Raw genomic sequence first — 19,512 nt, 5'->3', positions numbered from 1 at the left:
ACTTGTGCACAACAAAAACAACACTAAACAACAGCCTATTGCTAGATGCACACTTGAATTAAAGGGTAACTACACCCAAAAATCAAAATAACCCAGACCTCAAAACTGGTCTCCTGATGTGGTTTAAGCATTGGTATGGACTTATAACATCCAATTGTGTTGTTTTTCTATTTAAAAAGTGTGACTTTGAGGGCGAGATCCTGAAAAAAAATGGGGGGAACTAAAACCTGGAAAAACAAAACTGAGAAAAACTGATTTTATAGGGCCCTTCCTCATTTTAAATTAATGTAGGCTATGTAAAATCTGAACGATATAATACTTAAAACTGATATAACCCTTTTATTAATTCAATTTCATGTATTTTTTAAATATTTTTTTAAATGTGGTGTCACGCCCTGGCCTTAGTATTCTGTGTTTTCTTTATTATGTTGGTTAGGCCAGTGTGTGACATGGGTGATTTATGTGTCTTGTTTTGTCTAGGGGTTTTGTAGTCAGGTGTTTATCGTTGTCTCTGATTGGGAACCATATTTAGGCAGCCATATTCTTTAGGTATTTTGTGGGTGATTGTTCCTGTCTCTTGCACCAGTTAGGACTGTTTCGGTTTTTCCACGGTTTCTTATTTTGTATAGTGTTCACGTTTTCATCTTTCATTAAAGATGTTTATAAATAACCACGCAGCATTTTGGTCCTCCTCTCCTTCCCAGGAAGAAAACCATTACATGTGGGCTATTTATATACTTCATTTTTCTGTTTAATAAAATACATAATTTGAAGAACAAACATTAGTGGCAATGCATATCGTGCACTAAAACTGTAAATAAGATTTTAATCTCAAGAGAGGACAGGTTAAATGTTAAAGTTTTAATGTTCTCTTACTTTCAAAATAGTCCTGATCATATAGACTTAGATGATATCTAAAACAACTAACAATACATTCATTTTACAGTTTGTCATTTAAATTGTCTTTCTACACAATACCACAACAAATGTTAGAAAATCGATAAAGTATTCAATCATTTCACTGTGTATTTCAGATGGAATCAAGGCATTAGAATATACTGGAGGCCACCAAAATAGACCCATACCGGTATTGGCGATATGTCGCCCAGCCCTACTGTGGTTTAGCCTATTAGATCAGCCGGTAATAGCTCATGTGAACGCTAGCTAGGTAGCGTCTGACATGATCCTATTTGGAAATTTAGAAACAATCTTTACAAGCAGGAATGTTGAATAAAATTACATTTGAACTTACTCTACTGGTTGTCTGAGTGGTTGGTCCCAACGACACTGGGAATTTGAGACAATCTGCATTTCTCAATATGCATACTACCATGCTCCACACTCTCATGCTTCGAGTGCATTCTCCGAGGAAGTTCCCTTAAGAAGGTTCGTGTGAAGATGAGTGTGGAGAACACATAAAACATGACATTTGAGAAGCACTCGCACTTCCCCTACTGTATTACTTCACGCTGCACCTTTCCTTCAGTGAACCTTCTTCCAACTAGGACACTGGCAACGGAGACAAAACAAGATATACACAAAGTAAACATTTTTCTTCATAACTATCATCTAGCTATCGTAGTAATCTAGCTAACCAGATAGTTTAACAGGCAAAAAGGACTTAAAACGAATGTTATGCAAGGTAGATGCAATTTCTTCGTGGGTAGCTAGCAAGCTAACAATTCTTATCTGGCTAGATAACAGTAGTAGCTAGTAATTTAGCCCTATTGATTTACTATCGGCTTGCGATCTACACACACTACAGTGGGTATTGTAGCCAGGTAGAGTGTTGGGCCAGTAACCGAAAGGTTGCTCGATTGAATCCCTGAGCTGACAAGGTAAAAATCTGTCATTCTGCCCCTGAACAAGGCAATTAACCCAGTGTTCCTAGGCCGTCATTGTAAATAAGAATTTGTTCTTAACTGACTTGCCTAGTTAAATAAAAAATGAACAAAAGCCTTAGATCTGTTTACCATAAGATATCCTAACTCTAGACTGAACCTCAAACTGTCCAAATGAGATAGAGGACCATCTTAGTGCTCATCACTGGACTGAGAAGAGGCAAGCAGGCCAATGAAATGTCATTGCTGATCATTATCACCATCAGTGTTTGCTGAAACTTCTGTAATAAAATGTCATTGATTTACAGTGCCTTGCGAAAGTATTCGGCCCCCTTGAACTTTGCGACCTTTTGCCACATTTCAGGCTTCAAACATAAAGATATAAAATTGTATTTTTTTGTAAAGAATCAACAAGTGGGACACAATCATGAAGTGGAACGACATTTATTGGATATTTCAAACTTTTTTAACAAATCATAAACTGAAAAATTGGGCGTGCAAAATTATTCAGCCCCTTTACTTTCAGTGCAGCAAACTCTCTCCAGAAGTTCAGTGAGGATCTCTGAATGATCCAATGTTGACCTAAATGACTAATGATGATAAATACAATCCACCTGTGTGTAATCAAGTCTCCGTATAAATGCACCTGTACTGTGATAGTCTCAGAGGTCCGTTAAAAGCACAAAGAGCATCATGAAGAACAGGGAACACACCAGGCAGGTCCGAGATACTGTTGTGAAGAAGTTTAAAGCCGGATTTGGATACAAAAAGATTTCCCAAGCTTTAAACATCCCAAGGAGCACTGTGCAAGCGATAATATTGAAATGGAAGGAGTATCAGACCACTGCAAATCTACCAAGACCTGGCCGTCCCTCTAAACTTTCAGCTCATACAAGGAGAAGACTTATCAGAGATGCAGCCAAGAGGCCCATGATCACTCTGGATGAACTGCAGAGATTTCCAGCTGAGGTGGGAGACTCTGTCCATAGGACAACAATCAGTCGTATATTGCACAAATCTGGCCTTTATGGAAGAGTGGCAAGAAGAAAGCCATTTCTTAAAGATATCCATAAAAAGTGTTGTTTAAAGTTTGCCACAAGCCACCTGGGAGACACACCAAACATGTGGAAGAAGGTGCTCTGGTCAGATGAAACCAAAATTGAACTTTTTGGCAACAATGCAAAACGTTATGTTTGGCGTAAAAGCAACACAGCTCATCACCCTGAACACACCATCTCCACAGTCAAACATGGTGGTGGCAGCATCATGGTTTGGGCCTGCTTTTCTTCATTAGGGACAGGGAAGATGGTTAAAATTGATGGGAAGATGGATGGAGCCAAATACAGGACCATTCTGGAAGAAAACCTGATGGAGTCTGCAAAAGACCTGAGACTGGGACGGAGATTTGTCTTCCAACAAGACAATGATCCAAAACATAAAGCAAAATCTACAATGGAATGGTTCAAAAATAAACATATCCAGGTGTTAGAATGGCCAAGTCAAAGTCCAGACCTGAATCCAATCGAGAATCTGTGGAAGGAACTGAAAACTGCTGTTCACAAATGCTCTCCATCCAACCTCACTGAGCTCGAGCTGTTTTGCAAGGAGGAATGGGAAAAAATTTCAGTCTCTCGATGTGCAAAACTGATAGAGACATACCCCAAGCGACTTACAGCTGTAATCACAGCAAAAGGTGGCGCTACAAAGTATTAACTTAAGGGGGCTGAATAATTTTGCACGCCCAATTTTTCAGTTTTTGATTTGTTAAAAAAGTTTGAAATATCCAATAAATGTCGTTCCACTTAATGATTGTGTCCCACGTGTTGTTGATTCTTCACAAAAAAAATACAGTTTTATATCTTTATGTTTGAAGCCTGAAATGTGGCAAAAGGTCGCAAAGTTCAAGGGGGCCGAATACTTTCGCAAGGCACTGTAACTAGACTACTTTTAATTTAGAAGCTTAAGTTCGCCAGCCCGACGAGCCCTTTCCTTCTAGAATGAACGATACGCATCTTCTAGCAATCTAATGATAGGATAGGCGCCTGTCACTCACAATGCGAGTGATGACAGGTAAACGCAGTATGTCTGCGTCAAATTTCTTTACACGGAGGAAGGAGAAAACATGATGCTTGTTAATTTGCACATCCCATGTCATGTAAGTGGTAACGATGAGTTGAAATCCACTTAGCCTAATTATTGTTTTCTGGCACACTCATTTTGTTTAGCATGTTTCACATAGCCTATGTGCCACAGGCTATGTGGTTATATGTCCATGGTATTGCATTGGGACAAGTAAACCAAAGGATTTTCTAGGTTTTTCTTAAGTTTCCTTTCCTCAGATGTGATTTTCTGGATTTTTTCCCCTCATTTTGTCTGTCATAGTTGAAGTGTACCTATGATGAAAATTACAGGCCTCTCTCATCTTTTTAAGTGGGAGAACTTGAACAATTGGTGGCTGACTAAATACGTTTTTGCCCCACTGTGCCTATTGTTCACCTAATACATTTTTTGCACTATTGGTTAGAGCCTGTAAGTAAGCATTTCACTGTACATGTGACAAACTTTGATTTGGTGGCATTGTCATGCTGGAGGGTCATGTCAGGATGAGCCTGCAGGAAGGGTACCACATGAGGGAGGAGGATGTCTTCCCTGTAAAGCACAGCGTTGAGATTGCCTGCAATGACAACAAGCTCAGTCCAAAGATGCTGTGACACACCGCCCCCAGACCATGACGGACCTGCCACCTCGATCCCGCTCCAGAGTACAGGCCTCGGAGTAACGCTCAGTCCTTCGATGATAAACGCGAATTCGACAGATTATTTCACTGTATCACAATTCCAGTGGGTCATATGTTTACATACACTAAGTTGACTGTGCCTTTAAACAGCTTGGAAAATTCCAGAAAATGATGTCATGGCTTTAGAAGCTTATTTTGGGAAGCCTGTGGAAGGCTACCCAAAACAATTGAAAGGCAATGCTACCAAACACTCAATTAGTATATGTAAACTACTGACCCACTGGGAATGTGATGAAAGACATAAAAGCTTAAATAAATAAATCTCTATTATTCTGACATTTCCCATTCTTAAAATAAAGTGGTGATCCTAACTGATCTAAGACTGTGAATTTTTACTAGGATTAAATGTCAGGAATTGTGAAAAATGAGTTTAAATGTATGTAAACTTCAACTGTATGTACACACACACATTTGTTTTGTTCATTTAAAATAAAATTGATCAGAAATACAGTGCAGACATTGTTAATGTTGTAAATGACTATTGTAGCTGGAAACAGCTGATTTTTAATGGAATAGCTACATAGGGGTTGAGGCCCATTATCAGTAACCATTACTCCTGTGTTCCAATGGCACGTTGTGTTAGCTAATTCAAGTTTATAATTTTAAAAAGGTTCATTGATCATTAGAAAACCCTTTTGCAATTATGTTAACACAGCAGAAATTAAATAAGCAATAAAACTGGCCTTTAGACTAGTTGAGTATCTGGTGCATCAGAATTTGTGGGTTCTATTACAGGTTCAAAATGGCCAGAAACAAAAAACTTTCTGCTGAAACTCGTCAGTCTATTCTTGTTCTGAGAAATGGATTCTATTCCATGCGGGAAATTGCCTGTGTACTACTTCCTTCACAGAACAGCGCAAACTGGCTTTAACCAGAATATAAAGAGGAGTGGGAGGCCCCGGTGCACAACTGAGCAAGAGGACAAGTACATTAGAGTGTCTAGTTTGAGAAACAGATGCCTCACAAGTCCTCAACTGGCAGCTTCATTAAATAGTACCCACGAAACACCAGTCTCAATGTCAACAGTGAAGAGGCGACTCCCGGATGCTGGCCTTCCACACAGTACCAGTCAAAGATTTGGACACACCTATCCTTTCAAGGGTTTTTCTTTATTTTGACTATTTTCTACATTGTTCTGACATCAAAAGTATGGAATAATACACATGGAATCATGTAGTAACTAAAAATCGTGTTAACCAAATCAAAATATATTTGAGATTCTTCAAAGTAGCCACCCTTTGCCTTGATGACAGTTTTGAACACTCTTGGCATTCTCTCAACCAGCTTCATGAGGAATACTTATCCAACAGTCTGGAAGGAGTTCCCACATATGCTGAGCATGTCTTGGCTGCTTTTTCTTCACTTTGGTCAAACTCATCCTAAAACTTCTCAATTGGGTTAACGTCAGGTGATTGGAGGCTAGGTCATCTGATGCAGCAATCCATCACTCTCCTTCTTGATCGAATAGCCCTTACACAGCCTGGAGCTGTGTTTTGAGTAATTGTCCTGTTGAAAAACAAACAAAAACAAAAACAAAAAGCGCAAACCAGATGGGATGGTGTATTGCTGCAGAATGCTGTGGTAGACATGCTGGTTAAGTGTGCCTTGAATTCTAAATAAATCACTGACAGTGTCACCAGTAAAGCACCCCCACACCACCACCTCCATGCTTCACGGTGGAATTCACACATACAGAGATAATCCGTTCACCTACTCTGCATCTCACAAAGACCCGGTGGTTGGAACCAAAACTCTCAAATTTGGACTCATCAGACCAAAGGGCAGATTCCCACCAGTCTAAAGTACATTGCTCATGCTTCTTCACCCAAGCAAGTCTCTTCTTATTGGTGTCCTTTAGTAGTGGTTTCTTTGCAGTAATTCAACCATGAAGGCCTGATTCACACAGTCTCCTCTGAACAGTTGATGGTGAGATGTGTCTGTTACATGAACTCTGTGAAGCATTTATTTGGGCTGCAATCTGAAGTGAAGATTAACTCTAATGAACTTGTCCTCTGCAGCAGAGGAAACTCTGGGTCTTCCTTTCCTGTGGCAGTCCTCAAGAGAGCCAGTTTCATCATAGTGCTTGATGGTTTTTGCGACTGCACTTGAAGAAACTTTCAAAGTTCTTGACATTTTATGGATTAACTGACTTTCGTGTCTTAATTAACCTTTCTAGCTCGCGGAACCCCTCGACAACATTCCTCTGAGAAGGCAGCGTGCGAAATTCAAAAAATATTTTTTAGAAATATGTAACTTTCACACATACAGCAAATGAAAGATAAACTTCTTGTTAATCTGTCCATCGTGTCCGATTTCAAAAAGGCTTTATAGCGAAAGCACAACATATGATTATGTTAGATCAGAGCCAAGTAAAATAAAACACAGCCATATTCCCAGCCAAAGATAGGAGTCACAAAATGCAGAAATATAGATAAAATGAATCACTAACCTTTGATGATCTTCATCAGATGACACTCATAGGACATCATGTTACACAATATATGTATGTTTTGTTCGATAATGTGCATATTTATATCCAAAAATCTCAGTTTACATTGGCGCGTTACGTGCAGTAATGTTTTGATTCCAAAACATCCGGTGATTTTGCAGATAGCCACATCAAATCCCAGAAACACTCATAATAAACATTGATAAAAGATACAAGTGTTTTTCACAGATTTAAAGATAGACTTCTCCTTAATGCAACCGCTGTGTCAGATTTCAATTTTTTTAACGGAAAAAGCATAATCTGAGTACGGCACTCAGAGCCCATTCCAGCCAAAGAAATATCCACCATGTTGGAGTCAACAGAATATTATAAATATTCACTTACCTTTGATGATCTTCATCAGCATGCACTCCCAGGAATCCCAGATCGACAATAAATGACTGATTTGTTCCATAAAGTCCACCATTTATGTCCAAATATCCACTTGTTGTTAGCGTGTTCAGCCCAGTAATCCATCTTCATGAGGCGCGAGTACTACGTCCAGACAAAAACTCAAAGTTCCGTTACAGGTCGAAGAAACATGTCAAACAATGTATGGAATCAATCTTTAGGATGTTTTTAACAAACAACTTCAATAATGTTCCAACCGGAGAATTCCATTGTCTGTAGAAAAGCACTGGAACGAGAGCTAACTCTGTCGGGAACGCCCGTCACGAGTCTGAGACACTCTGCCAGACCACTGACTAATTCAGCTCCCATTCCCCCCTCCTTTATAGGAGAAGCCTGAAACAAGTTTCTAAAGACGGTTGACATCTAGTGGAAGCCTTAGGAAGTGCAACTTGACCCCATAGACACTGTGTATTTGGTAGGCCAAGCTTTGAAAAACTACAAACCTCAGATTTCCCACTTCCTGGTTGGATTTTCCTCAGGTTTTCGCCTGCCATATGAGTTCTGTTATACTTACAGACATCATTCAAACAGTTTTAGAAACCTCAGTGTTTTCTATCCAATACTAATAATAATATGCATATATTAGCATCTGGGACTGAGTAGGAGGCAGTTCACTCTAGGCACGCTATTCTTCCAAAAGTGAAAATGCTGCCTCCTATCCCAAACAGGTTTAAAGTAATGATGGACTGTTGTTTCTCTTTGCTTATTTGAGCTGTTCTTGCCATAATATGGACTTGGTATTTCACCAAATACCCCTATCTTCTGTATACCACCCCTATGTCATATCACAACTGATTGGCTCAAACGCATTAAGAAGGTAAGACTGGAAAACCCACCACCGGCCCAGGCCGATAGTGGTAAAGTTCCTGAGGTTCAAGGACATGGTAGCTGTTCTGGAAAGAGCCACGAATTTGAGAAGAACGTATATCTTCCTCAATGAGAACTATCCTGAAGCTGTGTGTCAGAAAAGGAAAGAAATTATCCCAGCCATGAAAGCTGCCAGAGCTCGTGGGGACATGACAGGCTCATTTTCCAAGCCTGGAAGGGATGAGAGAGCAAAGCCTATGGGTTCGTAGTTTCAACCCATAGGCTTTGCTCTCTCATCCCTTACAAGCTTGGAAAAGGCAATCTGAGGCAATCTGATGTATTTTCATGGTGTCTTTAACCACTTGCAACTGACTCTGCACTGCATCGTCATATCTACACACGTCAACTTCAGATATCCAAAAGTACTTTATGCTTGAGCTTGTGTTTTACTGTAGTTTGCTGTACAGATCTTTTGGGGTCTGGATATCTGCTCCCATTTTCACCATGTCATCAGCACTACGTAAGTTTGCCTGCTCCACCGACTTCATCAGGAGCACCTTTACCGTATCCCTTCTCTGAGAAGTTCCATGTTACTTCTTTGAATCCCAAAAGAAATGGAAGTGTGCTGAATAGGTCAAATATTATTTTTGCTCCTGTACTGTGTGACAGGATAGCCACTCATGAAGTGAAGAATAGTTATAGAGGGATTTTGCCCCTTCACTGCCTTCAAAATAGGCTCAAGGTGTGCTCACATGGCTCTTTCATCGTGGCGGACGCTATCTGATAATGTAGCATATGACTGGAACCCCTGAAACGTGTACAACACACTAGTATGCAATTAACATGCATAGTTTTCTGAGAAGTCCATGTGAACAACTACTTCATTGTCACCAATGTTTTCTTTAAGATTTCGGCACTTAGTGCAGTGGTTAAGGGAGCTGTACCTCAGCGCTAGCTGTGCCACCAGAGACTCTGGGTTTGCGCCCGGGCTCTGTCGCAACCGGGAGGTCTGTGGGGCGACTCACAATTGGCCTAGCGTCGTCCGGGTTAGGGAAGGTTTGGCCGGTAGGGATATCCTTGTCTCATCGTGCACCAGCGACTTCTGTGGCGGGCCGGGCGCAGTGCGAGCTAACCAAGGTTGCCAGGTGCACAGTGTTTCCTCCAACACATTGGTGCGGCTGGTTTCCGGGTTGGATGCACGCTGTGTTAAGAAGCAATGCGGCTTGGTTGGGTTGTGTATCGGAGGACGCATGACTTTCAACCTTCGTCTCTCCCGAGCCCGTACGGGAGTTGTAGTGATGAGACAAGATAGTAGCAACTATACAATTGGATACCACGAAATTGGGGAGAAAAAAAGGGGTAAAAAATTTGTTTCAATAAAAAAAGATTTCGGCACTTCTCAACTTGATGAAATGGTGCTTGGCGAGCAGGTCGAGTTTTGGATTCAGGATTCTGTTCAGATCCTACCATGCGCCTGTCTTGATTTTTTTCACATCTTTTCTTCATTGCTGGTCTCCTCTCTTTCCCATTGCTGCCATGTGATGTTCACTTCAGGCAGAGATAGTTCTACCTCACTGTAATAACTTTGGGAAGGACTAGTCTCTGAACTTTTTCTTTGTGCTTCGTTACAGTGTCTTTCTTCCCAGGCAGAAGTCTGCTATTTTCATCCCTACACAATAATTTAGTGACCTTTGCCTTCTTCTCTGCAACCAGTTTCTTTCTCCCTCTTTGCTTGTTTCTTTCTCATTTTCTTTTTGACAGTGCAAGTTGTATTTCAAGTCTGATCATTTGTTGCTTCAACTGTGCTTTTTCTTTACCTAACTGGATATATTCTCTACATCACTTCTCTCTGGGGTTGATGAAGCAAGTGGTTGTCCCTGCTATGTTGGTGGCATCTCAGGTGGGTAATGTTAAGGTGGTTGGCTTTGCTGTGGAGTTGAGGGTTGAGGTGGGTGCTGCTGTTGAGCTTGTAGATTGCTCAGGGTGCTCCTCAAGATGGTCACCATCCATGGACACTGGAGTGAGGTTTATCACAGCATGCATTTGCCTCTGACTCCTCTGGTTTTTCCTCTGTTTATCCCTTCTCTTCTCAGCTGCAGAGGTCGTCATCTCCCTACCTGGGCGATGGTCTATGTGCCCATCCTCCTTACATTTGCGGTAGCTAAACACAAGATGAATATAATTACAGAGATATAGTGCAGGCTATAGTCAAAATGACTTACAATACATGAATATTTCCTAAACGCTATTGTAAACAACCTTTGCATAATAGCCCACGGCTTAGTCTGACACTCATACATTGTATTGATTACCTAAAAGATCTAGCCTTCTTTAAATGAGTGTGAACCTAATTGAACTTAGTCTTAATTCAGGTTTGCTGGTTACTGAACTGCACTTGTCACTGCACCACTATAATAACTAGGCTTCCTGCTCAGATGCCACTCTTCCCTAACAAGAGGATCTGAGTTCTTCCGGGCCCTGAACAGTGCAACTCTCTCTTTGTTGGATAGAAGCACCTATCTATAAGTACATATATTCCCTCAATATCAAAACTGTACTGATAAAACACTAATAAAACCTTATATTAAGTTCTTATGACTTGAATATGTGACTTCACAAAAAACAAATAACTATGATAATGTTGTCATTACGTTTGTTTTTCACAATGTAATAGATAAGACAAAATATTCCTTAACACATAAAAATACATACACAGTTGAAGTCGGAAGTTTACATACACTTAGGGTGGAGTCATTAAAACTAGTTTTTCAATCACTCCACAAATTTCTTGTTAACAAACTATAGTTTTGGCAAGTCGGTTAGGACATCTACTTTGTGCATGACACAAGTAATATTTTCCAATTGTTTATAGACATATTATTTCCCTTATTCACTGTATCACAATTCCAGTGGGTCAGAAGTTACAGAACATACACTTAGTAGAACAGAACATACACTAATTTGACTGTAACTTTAAACAGCTTGGAAAATTCCAGAAAATATCATGGCTTTAGAAGATTCTGATAGGCTAATTGACATAATATGAGTCAATTGGAGGTGTACCTGTGGATGTATTTCAAGGCCTACCTTCAAACTCAGTGCCTCTTTGCATGACATCATGGGAAAATAAAAAGAAATCAGCCAAAACCTCAGAAAAAAAATTGAAGACCTCCACAAGTCTGGTTCATCCTTGGGAGCAATTTCCAAACGCCTGAAGGTACCACGTTCATCTGTACAAACAATGGTCCCCAAGTATAAACACCATGGGACCACGCAGCCGTCATACCGCTCAGGAAGGAGACGCGTTCTGTCTCCAAGAGATGAACATACTTCTGAGAAGTGCAAATCAATCCCAGAACAACAGTAAAGGACCTTGTGAAGATGCTGGAGGAAACCGGAACAAAAGTATCTATATCCACAGTAAAACAAGTCCTACAGTGCCTTGCGAAAGTATTCGGCCCCCTTGAACTTTGCGACCTTTTGCCACATTTCAGGCTTCAAACATAAAGATATAAAACTGTATTTTTTTGTGAAGAATCAACAACAAGTGGGACACAATCATGAAGTGGAACGACATTTATTGGATATTTCAAACTTTTTTAACAAATCAAAAACTGAAAAATTGGGCGTGCAAAATTATTCAGCCCCTTTACTTTCAGTGCAGCAAACTCTCTCCAGAAGTTCAGTGAGGATCTCTGAATGATCCAATGTTGACCTAAATGACTAATGATGATAAATACAATCCACCTGTGTGTAATCAAGTCTCCGTATAAATACACCTGCACTGTGATAGTCTCAGAGGTCCGTTAAAAGCGCAGAGAGCATCATGAAGAACAAGGAACACACCAGGCAGGTCCGAGATACTGTTGTGAAGAAGTTTAAAGCCGGATTTGGATACAAAAAGATTTCCCAAGCTTTAAACATCCCAAGGAGCACTGTACAAGCGATAATATTGAAATGGAAGGAGTTTCAGACCCCTGCAAATCTACCAAGACCTGGCCGTCCCTCTTTCAGCTCATACAAGGAGAAGACTGATCAGAGATGCAGCCAAGAGGCCCATGATCACTCTGGAGGAACTGCAGAGATCTACAGCTGAGGTGGGAGACTCTGTCCATAGGACAACAATCAGTTGTATATTGCACAAATCTGGCCTTTATGGAAGAGTGGCAAGAAGAAAGCCATTTCTTAAAGATATCCATAAAAAGTGTTGTTTAAAGTTTGCCACAAGCCACGTGGGAGACACACCAAACGTGTGTGTTAAGGACAATAAAGTCAAGGTATTGGAGTGGCCAACACAAAGCCCTGATCTCAATCCTATAGAACATTTGTGGGCAGAAATGAAAAAGTGTGTGCGAGCAAGGAGGCCTACAAACCTGACTCAGTTACACCAGCTCTGTCAGGGGGAATGGGCCAAAATTCACCCAACTTATTGTGGGAAGCTTGTGGAAGGCTACCCGAAACATTTGACCCAAGTTAAACAATTTAAAGGCCATACTAACAAATACTAATTGAGTGTATGTAAACTTCTGACCCACTGAGAATGTGATGAAGAAATAAAAGCTGAAATAAATCATTCTCTCTACTATTCTTCTGACATTTCACATTCTTAAAATAAAGTGGTGACACTAACTGACCTAAGACAGGGGATTTTTACTAGCATTAAATGTCAGGAATTGTGAAAAACTGAGTTTAAATGTATTTGGCTACGGTGTAAATGTCATCAATAAAACATACACTACATTCCCTAAAAGCTTAAGAATAGTCCTAAAAAACAAAAACTATATACATGTGTCATGCGAAGTAATGAATGACATAATTGACACTATTATTTGACCCTGCTGGTCATCTCTGAACATTTGAACATCTTGGCCATGTTCTTTTATAATCTCCACCCGGCACAGCCAGAAGAGGACTGGCCACCCCTCATTGCCTGGTTCCTCTCTAGGTTTCTTCCTAGGTTTTGGCCTTTTTAGGGAGTTTTTCCCAGTCACTGTGCTTCTACACCTGCAATGCTTGCTGTTTGGGGTTTTAGGCTGGGTGACATAAGCTGATGTAAAAAGGGCTTTATAAATACATTTGATTGATTGATTGAACTTATTCTACAGGCCCATCCATCTATGAAAAAACTATGACCTTGATCTACAGCTTTTAAAAGTAATTTCACATCAAATATGACATTTTAAAATAAATATATTTTTAAAGAGTTGTATCGTATGACAGGACATTATAGTGTACCAGTGACCAAAAAGATGAAATAATCAACATTTTAGGAGAGACTTACTGACCTTTCTGCACTGTGTGGAGATCTTCTGAATCTTCTTTCTGATGCAATATCCTGTCATGTGACTATCGCAAAGCATTGTCTGAAATGGCTCCTGAATGTCTGTTATACTGAATGACATTTCATGAAATCCCAATGTATGGACTAAAGTATTTTAAAGCATAAAAATGTAATACATTTTAGGATCCTCACCATTATTTTGTATTTATCAATACAGATACCCTCACAATTATGCCAGAGGAGTTTATTGGATTTTTATGGTTGTTTATAACAAAAAATCTATGCATATTGATTTTAGTTGTGGACAGTTAATCCTAATGGCATTTTGCTACTTCTGAGCTCTATAGCTCCCTGAATTCCCATTATTCATAATGAATACTCTTATGCCTATAAATAGGGGAAAGTTAGATGTTATAATGTATTTTTATAATACTGTAAATATGCTTCGGACACCAAAATGGACACGTCACGTCATTGACCCAGGGCCCTATAAAATCAGGTTGTGTTTTGGTAAATTCTATTTTCCAGGTTTCTGAGTTCTTTTTCCCCCCAGGTTTTCACTCTCAAAATCACACTTTTAGGGGGGAGCACAACAATGCTTAAATCACATCAGGAGTCCACTTTTGAGGTCTGGGAACAACCCCCCCCCAAAAAAAATGGAGGGTGTACTTGCCCTTTACTTCAATTGCACGCCTATCAAGAGATCATTGTGTTTCCTTTGGCTGGCAGTGTTTTTGTACTGTACAATGTGAAGTGTAGGCTAAATTTTAAGACATAGTTTGCAAAACAAATGCCCCTGCAATTGGTACTAATCATCATGATATCATTCGGCTAGGTAGGCCTCCTTTGCAGTCAACATTTGATGAGGAAGGTTTTTTGGGGAAAGCCTTTAGAAACTCAAACAGCGCATGACGACTGAATTGCGCATTACAATTGACAGAGAATTGTGAAAGAATAATAAACAGGGTTGTTTTTGTTTATATTTCCATAGAAAAGATAACTCAGAGGACCTATCATCTGTCAATTGCGCATCACCAAACTTTTTGAATACCTGGTCTACATACCCATTGTTGCATACCCACTGCTGTTTGAATAAATCTTAATAAAAAATAAGCTAATTGTGAACCAAAAACTAGCGTGACAAAAAAACTAGTGTTTTGGTTGCAGTTTTGAGCCCTGTGTCCTAGCTCTGGTCGACTCATTCTTAGAAAGGCTTATATTCCAGTTTCTACTGACCCACGGAGGAGGAAAACAGAGCATACCACCACAAATCCTCTCTAGAGACACACAATGCTCAGGGAGTGGAACAATAATCATCACAGCAGTGGGAGACACACACACACACATACACACACACACACACACACACACACACACACACACACACACACACACACCTGGAGGCCTCCACATGGCAGGCAGTGACCTCGGTTGACTTTGTACAGAGGAGCATACTTAAGGAAGAATGCAGCAACTCTTGGAGGACAATGAAAGTGCACTTATAGTTTTTTGTTTTAAACTCACAAAATAACATTTTTGGAAGTGAACTTTATTTGTCCTTGAAGAGTTGCTGAATTTCCCCTTCATTTTCAGTCTGACTCGGCTCCTGACTGGCTCTACTAAGGAAAACACAAAGAGAGTGGGTGAATGCTGCCAGCCACTGACAAGCACCAGCCCATAGTACTGCATGGTGCATTAATCCACTGATACAACCTGAGTCAATGGATTCCTCAGGAGGGTTGTATGTCAGCATTACCATTATATCACCCTGACAGTGACTCTATACCTCCTTAGAACCAAACAAAACATCAAGGCCCTCACTGCAGATCTGTGTCACCTAAATAAAGGCCATTCCCAAGTGAGTGTCATTTCAATAGGATTCAGGTCACTCTAGAAACCATCCGGTCAATATGTTCAACAGTTACAGCCAGAGTTAGCCAGTCAGAGAAGTTCACAGGTAAACAAAACAACTGCTCCTGAACGTAGAACTAAAAGGCTAAGACATTGGACCTGATAAGTAACCAAAACATCTACTTTAAAAAGTGCAAATCGTGTCATGCAGTGTAAATCCTATTGGAAAACTCTGCATATGTACAGTACAACTCCGCCACACTTCACGTTGTTTTGCATTCTACAGTAATGTAAGACCTTCGTTTTACCCTGCTGAGATTCCTATGGGCATGAATGATCAGATATACCATAGCCCGAGGATGGATTAGCTGGGTCACAGAAAGTTCATTTTTAGAACAAAAACTGACTCTCCTATAAGCTTGTCATTTGTTTCTTTGATACTTATCTTCAGACCAGTCATATTATGTCGGCTCACTGTAACTCATGATCTTATTATCAATGACGTATGCTACTCAAAATGCCAATAACATAGTAATAAGTAATAGCAATATTTATGCAAAACAAATCATACAAAAGTGATTTAGGCATTTATATAGGGGAAAAAATTAAATGAAGGAACAAATAAAAACACACAATCGACTATGTTGAAGGCAAGTAAATGTCTTACTTTAGAAAAAAAAAAAAAAATATTATGCCAAGATCTTACCACGAGTTATCTCTTTGAGGACCTGCACTTCAATAAGCAAGCTTCGTAGAGCTGGTTTAATTTCATCAAATAAAACATAACATCAGACAGCTGGCTGGTCCTGTGTAGCTAGAGCACCAATGTTCGCCGAACTCCCGAGTCCTAGCTCCAAATTGTGAAGTGAAGTATCGACAGCGCTGTCAGACACTGGAAGAGAATGCGCTCTTATGCTACCCTATGCCTCTCATTAATTCGTTCCCTCCCAGCCCGCCAAGGCACTACCCACATCGGGATACCTCCAACTCCAACCTCTTTGCTCAAAGAGCAAAACAACACACGTTGGCTATGACTTGCACCATTCTGTCGGATGAAAGAACCAAATCATGTCTCAACTGCCTGGTTGACAGCTCTCTCTCCTCTCGAGGCGTGGCTCGGAACTCTGTGGAGTTACTCGTGTGACATACCCAGACACCAAGTCCCCTGGTGTATCGTGGTACTGCAATATTGTCACCCCTCTGTTATCTTTGGTTCGGAGTAAACTTTCCACGTCTTCTCGTTGCCTCTCATGGTGTTCGTTTCAGCTAGCCTCCGTGCAAATAACGTTAACAAGCTAGCTAGGACTTCCAACACGTTTTTCCCCCCCTATGTAACGTTAGGGCATTCAACACAATTCCGTGACATGCATACTGCTCTATTCGAACAAACTATTATATTTAAAGCACATTGTAAAATTCTAAAAATGTCATAAATTCCTTTATACGAGAAACTGACATCGTCCACTTGGCTAGGAATCGTGCCGCGTTCAAGTGCTAGTTGGAACTAAGAAACTCTGATATTCCCGACTCGCTAACTGGTTGTAGTTAATCACGTGCCACGTTCAACGAATTAGTACATTGGATATTTGAACACTGCATTTACAAGCTACAAATCCCAGGAAGTAAATCCACACGCCCCAGCCCTACGTCATCGTTAGAGCACAGAGTTTCTAAACCCAGAGGCGCAACATCGCGAGACTTCCGGGAAAGCTTGCGAAATAGACCAGTCCGGGGTTTGAGAAGTCAATGAGAGAAGTGAACAATTCTTCCTTAGTTGTTACATTTCTCGAAATCGAAAAAAGCACCACCTAGATTCCACCCCAATGACTTAAGTAGTTGAACATGTTATTACTCCAACCTCGTGAAAGTAACCTTAAATAGTGGCACATGCGCAGTTCTTCGCGACCCGATGCCAGGCAATGTCGCCATGACAATTTCAGGGTGCGTTCGTAGATTAATTTCGGATATCTTCTCCTTTCTCTCGTCTGAGTGTGCCAGAGCGCAGAATATGCATGTATGAATGCACAACACCCGTTGAATATGACAGGTGTCAGTAAAGGTTGGAAAAAACGGAGTTTAACTGGTGCTAGCAGCACAGTTAGTCGCTACCGCCCAAGATAACATGAAAACAGCCTAGCTCTGCTAGGGCGAGTAAAATGATCAGAATGATGTGTTCTCTCATTTTTGTCAGGAAGTAGCTAGCAAACTAGCCAATTTAAACCAGTTAACTTGGGTGCTTGACTGCCGTTGTGTGGTCAGAACGCTCGGATCAACTCCGTTAGAGCGTCCTGTCTGCGCTCTGAACGCTCCTGGAGCGAATCGCTCTGAATTTATGAACAGACAATCAGACGATTCTGAATTTACGAACGACAGGAGCGCACTCGAGAGGGATTTTACGAACACACCCTTAGTCTAGTTTCATAATTTAATGTCTTTGGTTAGATCATACGTGGTGCCACCACATTTCCAAACTGTCTACGAGCGGCATCTACCGGATTTATACCGTGCATGCATAAATAATGGCTTCCATGCAATGTTGTATGGGAGAGGGCGCAAAAGAGCGATCCTGTTTATTCTGACTCGCTTGCTAACACACAAACCCAATGACAAACAGAGGCTCTGCTGTTAATACGGTCCAAAATGATCCATCAACCCGGATGTAGAATTTTTAGGATTCTCTTCCCCTCATTTTATTTTACATATGCTATTGTTGCTAACTGCGTCAAAAATAGAACATGTTCTACAGTGTCGCGTAAACTGTGACAGCTGACTGCACTGGTAGCCACGCCTACTGAAGAGAGTGAACTGATTCTTGGCAGCCTACTTACTGTAAGCATAACAAACCTTTGTGTTGATGCTATAGTCTCCCATTTTGTTATTACTTTAGTTGAGTGCTTCATAGTATGATTATAACTATTGTAATGAAACAGCAGGGAGCAGGTCTCGAACCCTCGACCTTCGATCCCGAGGTCCGGCGCGCCAAAAGCATGCTTGTGTGGCAGGGTCGATTTCCGCGTTTATAAACCCAGGGTAGTTACACTATTTTACCCTACGGATTATTTATTAGCTAATTTCGTTATGCCTGCTAGCATAGGCCTATATTAAGGCCTATTTGGCTACATTAGCCAAACTCAGTCTAATGATTGGTTATTTGATACAAATATTAAAAAGAATAATAAACAGGGTTGTTTTTGTTTATATTTCCATAGAAAAGATAACTCAGAGGACCTATCATCTGTCAAAGTGGCATCTAAAATGAACTTCCGCGGAAGAAAATATAAGCGGGGCAGCAACTGGTCTTACCCAGAGGTGGCAGAACTCCTCCAGCAGTGGTCAGATGAGTCGGTCCAACTAGAGTTGGAGTTTCCTCAGAAATCAACATGTTTTCAACCGAATAGCGGACGTCCTGCGAGAGAAAGGCATCTATCACACTGGCGACCAGTGCAGGGAGAATATCAAAAAGATTCAACTGGAGTACCGCCGCATCAAGGTCAATCACAAGATGATGTGCGGCGGGAGGTCGTGGAAGTCTTATGATGTAATGAACCGGGTTTTAGCGAACCAACCCGGCCATAGTCTACTCCTCTTTGGGCAGTACTGTTATAGCCCACCAGGTCATCCAGAGCTCCCCAAGTGAGGCAGGCGCATACCTCCATGGTCTGCCAGGTGGTGTCATGCCCTGGCCATAGAGAGGCTTTTATTCTCTATTTTGGTTAGGCTAGGGTATGACTAGGGTGGGCATTCTAGTTTCTTTATTTCTATGTTTTCTGTTTCTATGTTTTGGCCGGGTATGGTTCTCAATCGGGGACAGCTGTCTATCGTTAGCCTGTTTTTCCACCTTAGTTGTGGATAGTTGACTTTGTTAGTGGAATGTATAGCCCTAGTAAGCTTCACGTTCGTTTTTGTTGGTGACATTCATAATAAAAATAAATGTACACTCACCACGCTGCACCTTGGTCCGGTCATTTCCCTGACGATGTTCGTGACAGAACTATCCACCACAAACGGACCAAGCGGCGTGGCCGGGAGGAGCAGC

The 19,512-nt window shown here is 40.8% G+C and overlaps 1 protein-coding gene across 3 annotated transcripts in view; it reads right to left on the bottom strand.

Moving 5' to 3' along the window:
- LOC110522396 (furin) overlaps positions 1 to 17,184 on the bottom strand; it is a 171,500-nt gene extending 154,316 nt beyond the window's left edge. Inside the window, exon 1 of one of the 3 annotated variants that reach the window (XM_036977112.1) lies at positions 16,183 to 17,184. The gene's annotated coding sequence lies outside the window, so the exon portion shown is untranslated. The remainder of the gene's footprint in view (positions 1 to 16,182) is intronic. The other 2 variants (XM_036977108.1, XM_036977103.1) reach the window with 2 other exon arrangements.
- Between the last annotated feature and the right edge of the window lie 2,328 nt (positions 17,185 to 19,512).

This window comes from Oncorhynchus mykiss, chromosome 1 (assembly GCF_013265735.2).
Source record: "Oncorhynchus mykiss isolate Arlee chromosome 1, USDA_OmykA_1.1, whole genome shotgun sequence".
Classification (NCBI taxonomy): domain Eukaryota; kingdom Metazoa; phylum Chordata; class Actinopteri; order Salmoniformes; family Salmonidae; genus Oncorhynchus; species Oncorhynchus mykiss.
The sequence above is the reverse complement of the archived record's forward strand: the minus strand, read 5'-3'. Positions and strand labels throughout refer to the sequence as shown.